Consider the following 8,389-nt stretch of genomic DNA (forward strand, 5'->3'; position numbering starts at 1 on the left):
GATTTGACTCAGCCTCAGCTTGTCTTATTGAACCTTATATACAATTTGAACATATGTACATGTCATCATATAATGACTCGTCATGGCACATAACCTCATGCATCTGGATGTGTATTTTACGGCCTCACATGCACGGTTCCACATCATAGACGTGCCATGGCACGACATCCACCCCCTCTAAACCTGCACATCCTCTGGTATGTGCCAAATCATCATCAAGGTCTACATATAACTGGATGTCGTCTTCATCTTCTGCAGTTCCATGAAGATCATCCTCTTCCTCTTCAATCATATCCATACTTCCACTGTCAGGCTTCTCATCCTGAATTTCTTGTGAATCAAAAGGATCACCATCATGTCTTCTTTTAAATATCTTGATTCTTTTGCCAGCCACAAGATTCTTTACTTCTGTTCCATCAAGCTCACACAGAGTATACGTGGCATTTCCATGCACATGCTTGACAATGTAAGGGCCAAACCATCTTTTTACAAATTTTCTTTGAACAGTGAATTGGTTGTCAAGGCTACTATCATACATTAGAACCCAATCACCTTCTTCAATAGGTTTTGGCCGGAGTCTGTGTCTACTATCGAATCTTTCTTTATTTTTCAGCCTTGCATCTTTCAAGCGAGCTTTAGCAAGCTCTATATCTTCAAGCCTCCTCTCCAACTGTCTTATTCGCAATGCAAGGAGGTCATCTCTGCTCAATCCTTCTTCCCAGGGCAATACATTCCAAGTTAGAATTACTTCTTCAACTGGCATCACTGGCTTCTGACCATACATTAATTCTGCAGGCATGTATCCTGTCACTGAGCTATGAGTTGTACGGTCAGCCCACAAGGCATATGGTAGCAGCTTTGGCCACTCTCTCATCCTTTCTCTGCATGCCTTAGCCAAAGCTTTAATGATTGGAGGATGTCCTCGTTCACTTTTCCCATTGCCCTCAGGATTGTAAGCACATGTTAGAGACAGTTTGATACCAATTCTAGAGAAGAATTCCTTTGCTTCTCCAACATCTAGCTCACCTCTATCAGCTGTTATTTTCCCAACACAACCATATCGGCAGATCACATCTTCCAAGAGAAATTTGCATACTGTTTCCGTACTCTTTGTTCTAAGAGCACGCCCTTCTACCTGATTTGTCAAATCTTCTCTTGCAAGTGCTATATACCGCATCTGCCAAATTCCCAAAGGCATTGTAACTAGATCCACTACCCATTTGTAGTGCATGGCAGGTGGGTAGGTTGGTTGCAAGCCATCACGATGCCTCACATTTGAGTACATTTGGCATACTATGCATGTTTCCACATATTGGGAAATATCCTTGTACATTCCTCTCCACCAATATTTCTCCTTTATTTTGGTAAAGGTGGCCCACACACTTCTATGCCCAGCCCAGAAACTCTCATGGAATTCTTTCACAAGCTTTCCTTGAGTCTCTTTATCACATATGACTCTCTGTGGCATAGCATTCCTCTGTTTAGGATGCTTCCAGAGATACCCATCCTTTAGAAAGTAACCATATGCTTTTCTGCGGATCCTCTTAAATTCTGAGTCAGACCAATTTTCTTGCCTTGTTAGAGTGCTCAAATATTGACCAATAAGCAACCAATCTCCTTCATATATTTCCTCAATAAAAGACTCAAGTGCATTTGATAGGCAAATATGATCCCCCTTTGCATATGCTGTAGTATAGAACTTTGTACCCACATCATCAATGTCACTAATCATCTCTTCCTCATCTTCATACCTGGCTCGTGATAGCATATCTGCAACTGGATTATCTTTTCCCGCAATATGCTCAAACTCAGGATTTAGTGACTTGATATAAGCAATCCACCTAAGCATAGCAATATCTGGAGTGGTACAACTTGCTATCATCCCAAGAAGTGGCAAGCAATCAGTCTCCACAAGTACAGATGCCCCAATAAGATATTCTTTTTCACATTTTAGAGCAGTGACTATCCCCCATAATTCTCTCTTGATCTGTGGATACTTTCGCTGCCGAAAGCTTAATACCTTTGCTCCAAATCTAATTACATACCTATGATCATCCTCATCATCTTGCCCTACTGCCCATCCTATCCCAGTAGGACTAGTATCAACTGTAACAATTACAGGCCTGCCACACTCATAATCTGCCTTTCTTAAAATGGGTGATGATTGGAGCAAATATTTCAGCTTCCGCATAACTTTAACATGTACTGCACTCCACAAAAATTTTTGATTTTTCCTCAAAAGCTGATAAAGAGGATCTGCTACATGTGCATAATGTGGGATCCAAATAACATAAAAGACACATGCTCCAAGAAATCTCCTCAACTCTGTAACATTAATGCATATTTCCTTCATTCTTTGTATTGCATCTATCTTGGCTGGACAAGGACGGCGTCCACTAGTACTACAAAGATGTCCCACTATTAGCACTTCACCAACCCCAAACACTGATTTCTGCCCAGATAAAGTAAGATTCACCTCTTTAAGCCTGGATAGAATCATGTCACAGTCCTTTATATGATTTGTCACAAACTTGCGGCACCCCTTTGAATCTAAATCCTCATCTTTATCTTTCTCATCACAGCCCTTTATTGGCACATCATCCAAAAACGGCATAGTTTTTTGTGGTATGAAGTCTCGTAAGACTTTATTCATTCCATTCATCATATGTGCCACCGAGTTAGTGGCTCCCTGTGGTAAGGTACACATCCTTACTAATCCCAAAGGAGTTCTCATTGTGGTCAAGTCCCTGCTTTGTATATCCAGCTGGAACTGATCATATCCCGAATACAGATCACCCATAGAATATATAGCTTTCCCTGCAAATGCTTCTGCAAACTCATCCACAATTGGACCTGCTCCCATATTCCTGATTGTGACTTTGTTTACAGGTTGCATGTCTTGAATAAAGCGCAATGTCCCATTTTTCTTTGGTACAGTAAACCATCTGTTGGAATATGGGGCACATGAAGGCTCCAAGATTCCCATCCTGATCTTTTCCTTTAGTAATTCCATCAACTTTGGCAAGAGAGCCTTTGGTACTGGAATTGGCCGCAGGTTCCAGGGTACATGTGGAACAGTAAAGATCACCATTGGTGCTGTTACACTTGGATCAACACATCCTATCTCATGTGGCTGAAAGGCAAAAGCTTTCCCATGTTTTACAAGCATCTCCTCAAAGCATTCCCTTTCAACTGGCAACAGAAAATCCCTCTCACCAATCTTCAGCTCTTTCAGAGTTTCTTGAGTAAATTTATGCCCAATTTTCTTCGGATCTCTAAGATTTGGCTGCATAGAAGCTTCATCTATCTTCTCCTTGCTTCCTGGTGGCAAGGGCAAGGCAACTGGTTTCACCTTCTTTGCAACCGTTTTGTATTTTGTATCCACATGAGCATCCATCTCACAATTCATGTTTTTACATTCCACCCCCTCAAATTCCTGGATTATATCATACATCTCCACAGATGACACCTTTATCATTTCATTTCCACCCTCCTGTAAGCATGCTCTTCCCATATCAAAAAGCACATCCATAGTATCTATAAATAACACCTCATCAAGCACCCCTGAAATAAACTCATTCTTCTCCAAAAGACCACACTGCTCAAAACTTTTTTGTTCTTTTTGTATATGTTTTTGCATACCACGCTTCAAATCCTTGCTTTTTATAAAAACCAATGACCCATAGCTGGAGAATCCTTGAAAATTTGCTGAAAAACTATTTACATTGATTGAGTCCTGCGAGAACTCATTTCCCCTTGTACCATTGGAATCCCGCTTTACAATGGCACCTGGCCAAAATCCCTCATCTCCCTGTAATTCATGAACTCTCTGTTTATCTTTGGAAGTGACTGTGCCCGAAGAGACTCACGATTTCTTTCATGATTAATGCATACTGTCAAAAACTGAACAGCTTTTTTGCCATCTTTACTCCTTATTCTTGCATAAGCTGAACCATCATCCAAAACCTTTGTTTCCATCCTTACAGCTGTAATGTAGGGTTGCCCAAGAATGAGGGGATACGATGACATCTCCTGAACAAAGAAATTCTGATCATCCTTCACATCCCCTATAGTTACCTTTACATTTGGACATGCTGCATAAAGCTCACCAGATGAATTATTAGCTGCTTTAATCATCCACCCATGATCCACATCCATTGGCCACTTACATTTGTTGTAGAGATTTTTAGCCATAAGATTTATTTCAGACCCATGATCAATTAGAGCGACATATGGCTCTTCCAAATCACCTATCTTGACAAGGGTTTCAGTGGTTGCTCTTGCCCAATGGCTCCTGGAGTAATGACTCTTTGTAAGAACTTCTTTTTCATCATCCTCTTCCACAAAGCGCACTTGTCGTGCCCCATCAGCAGAGTGATTACATTCCACCACATTTTCTCTCTCTTCCTTTTTCTGTACCTGTACTCCATGAGTCTTGGAAGTGCTTGCCTCCCCTTGTGTTGGAATAGATTCAATTATGGACTGCCTTTTTCTTCGTATAATATCAATTATCTCATCATGAAATTCTTTCTTTGCAATTCCCAAGACTTCCCCTAGTGTGAATTCCACCCTGCTGTTTAGAATCCTTTCTTCAAGTACCTTTTTGAGATCTGTTGCAACTTCAATATCAGATTGAAGCTTGTAGAGTGGACTTTTCCCTTTACCCTTCTCCTTCATTTTTGCTGACACTTCTTCCATTGAAACATCATGTGGAGGTCTGCTATGCTGTGGAGGCATATGTGATGGCCCAGGATCCTTCTTTTCACTTCCACGTGTAACTCTTTTTGATGGCCCTCCTTCCTCATTTTCCCTTTTACGTTTCTCCTCTACCTGTGCCTCATTATTTTGGCATTTGGCAATATAGGCATGAATGGATAAAGAATCCACAGGCTCCTCCCAGCCAGTCTCAAGACGTATACAATCACCTGCCTCATGCAAAGCTTGCTTTGACACTTTCTTTGATGCAATTAATTCCATTGTTGACGGCCAAAAATTCTCATTCTCATAATCCTCATCATTTTCAAATTCCTGCTTTTGTTGACCAACCTTTAATCCATAGGTTGCTGCCTCAACCATAGAAATGGCATGACTAGCAGCCATATCCTCTACCAGCTTTTTCATCCCTCCTTTCCCAAAGTTTGTACTCAATGGAAGACCAGTCTCTGTAAGATGGATTTTCCCATCTTTGAAGAACACAAGTTGATTTTTAAGAGCTTCTTTATAGCTGGTATAATCCTTCTTTGCATGCTCTGGGTCATCACACCATATGCATCTATATGTAAACCCTTCTTTGATTTGAGGCCTTTGCATAGAAGCCTGCCCCAATGGTAGACCTTTTTCTTCAATCCTGGACATCTTCAATTTTAAATCACGCATACCCTTGATAAGCTCATCCATCGGCCCATCTATCTTAGGAATTGTGGCAGCTGGCTTGGATAAATTCTCAGGGGTAACAGCAGCTATGGGGGTTGCAGAGCCCATCACCATTTTATCCCTCCTCCGCTGCCGCTTTGCTAACATAGTGACTGCATCCTCAACATCATTCCAATCACTCTTTAATCCTTGCTCTGTATTTTTATCCTCAAGGAGGATTTCCAATTTCTCCTGGAGATCTTTCCCAGCTGCTTGCAAGAAGAGCTCTGTCTTTTCTCTGTCCAAAGTTGCACGCTCTATTCTTGACAACTGGGCATAACGCTTCTCAAACTCCCTTAGCAATTCTATGGCAGAAATTCCCATTTTAGGTTTTGTGACCCATTCCAAAAAAGTTCGTTTGGTCACTCGCTCAGAATCCTCCATGAAGTATTCATCCTTTAAAGCAAGCTTGAACTCTTCCCAATTTCTGCCACCCTGTGCTGTCTGCAATCCTTTTATACGCTCTCTTATTTCAGGAACGCACACCAGCTCGAAACTTCGAACCATATCCTCTTCAGTCACCCTGTTTAGCTCCATCTCCTTTATATAATTGCGCAGATACTTTGTAATGTCCTTCCCATCAAATTGATCCACCTTTTTCACAATTGATTGTAAGGCTTTGGTCATGGAAATCTGTCCCCTCTCAGCAGCTTGTTGCTGTTGCATGTACATGGTAAACATTTGGAACATCTGCATAACTCCGGGGTCAAAATGAACCCCCTGGCCCTCAGAATTCTCAGCCATAGCTTCCTTGTATATTTCACCACACTCTCACCCCAGCAGTTTCACGTCGGGTTCACCAAAGCTGTCGTGACGTGTGCGGTACAGCCAGGAAAGTACGAAACTTCTAGCTGTGAGAGTGAATGTCAAATCCAACAAGGAATTTCACGCACAAATTTTCCCAAGGAGTATTGAACATCATTATTTCCAATGACAAATACATGTGTCAACTTGCCTCAATACATCCTTGAAATCATCCAGATGATTGCACAGAATTGCATGAAATCCTTTGAACCATTCACATGTGTGCATAGCAAAGCTTTCCAATTTTCCCAATATTCATGTGGCCAGCTACATCCATTACATCCAGTGCCCTCAAAACCTTTATTTCGAGATGTATTTTTATCACCTGAAAACCTGCCTTAACTTCCTAACATCTCACAAGCAAAATATAGCATAATATGCTCATGGCTTCCAGAATTCAATCAAGCAGAAGATAGACCAAAATCCCGTGATTTGAATGTGTTAAAAGGATATCTTTTTCCACAAAACTTCAAGTTCTAAATTAAACAACCATTAACTTGTTCACCAAGCTTTCTCAACTTCGAATCCTTTAAGGGATCATGGGTCTTACCCTTTTCTCAAGTCCAATAAAGTAAGAAAAAAAAAACTTATCTGCACACGTGGATTTACACATTGTTTTTCTTTTATTTAAGCTTGTCTCCAAAGTCGCTTCGATGTTGACTAATTGAAGAAGAAACGCGGCGCTGCTCCCGCTTCACTTTTGATTTTTTTGAAAATGGATTTTCACATGATTATATCATTATGTAATACAAGATTTACTCTCTAAATCTAATACCTACAAAGCGTACACAGACTATGTATATTTGAAATAAAACTATCTGGTCGTTTTGACGCTGTTCTTCAACGCTGCAGAAAATCTCTATCCACTCTGGTTTTCGCCGTGAGCCTCCGGTCGTTTTCTCTCTTTCCCGCGGCGAACTCGGCGCCCCCCCCCACCACCTTCTGCCAGCTATACATGCCATTTAAAAAAAAAGCTGCGCGTTTTCTAGAAAATCCCCAAATGTGCTTTGTTAACCTTAGCACTAAGGTTACAAAGCATAACCTTAGCATTAAGGTTAAAGTCCTCAATGCACCTATTTTTTAATTCCCCAACATTCAATAAGTTTCTCGACACTGCAATGTCCATTGAATCTCCATTACTTTTTGATGCCTCCATAGTGTATAAATCATCATATTGGCCATGTGATTTATAGACTCCCAAATTATTTATTCAAGTATTTTCCCATATCTTCATAAATACATTCCTTTGTGCATTGAGATACCCTCATGCTTGCATTCCATAAGATTCACTGATTTGACCCAATCGATACCATTTAGCAAAATCATCACCCTCCACACTCATATGCAAAAACTCCTAGATTTGACTCAGCCTCAGCTTGTCTTATTGAACCTTATATACAATTTGAACATATGTACATGTCATCATATAATGACTCGTCATGGCACATAACCTCATGCATCTGGATGTGTATTTTACGGCCTCACATGCACGGTTCCACATCATAGACGTGCCATGGCACGACAACGTATCTAGGTTCACGTCTTGTTCATGCCTCTAGACTCACTCTATAAGCTCATACCTTTTTTATATGAACTCAACTTGCATACTTTCCTTGTATGAAAATGAACCTACCTGGGGCACGAAAATCTAATAACTTTGCCTATGACAATGTTAGTGTGCAATTATTGGGTAATAAGTGTACATAATTTTGAAGGACAAAAATTTTCCTCAGAAGTTGTAGCTAGTACAGATTGTATAACAAGAAAATCTTCCAAGGACATGGGTAGATATTGGGTAATAAGTGTACATAATTTTGAAGGACAAAAATTTTCCTCAGAAGTTGTAGCTAGTACAGATTGTATAACAAGAAAATCTTCCAAGGACATGGGTAGATATGTCCATATGAGTCTTTATGGTAGTAATAATTGGTCCGTGCTATATTAGGTATACCTACCTCCATACTCACATATATAGACTCACGGCTCACGCACGTTTCTAGACTCATATTTGTAGGCTCACATATTCAAAGACTCGCGTCTTTTTGTGCGCAAGACTGTGGGCTCGCGTCCCCTAGTTTGGCTTGATTTTTTATGGTTTTTATGATATTTTTGAACTTGATGGGATGTGGTTAATGGTCTTAATCCTAAATAATGGTTGTGGTGCAATTAATTA

The sequence above is a fragment of the Cibotium barometz genome, chromosome 45 (genome assembly GCF_041138505.1).
Source record: "Cibotium barometz isolate CiBa-2024 chromosome 45, ASM4113850v1, whole genome shotgun sequence".
Taxonomy (NCBI): Eukaryota; Viridiplantae; Streptophyta; class Polypodiopsida; order Cyatheales; family Cibotiaceae; genus Cibotium; species Cibotium barometz.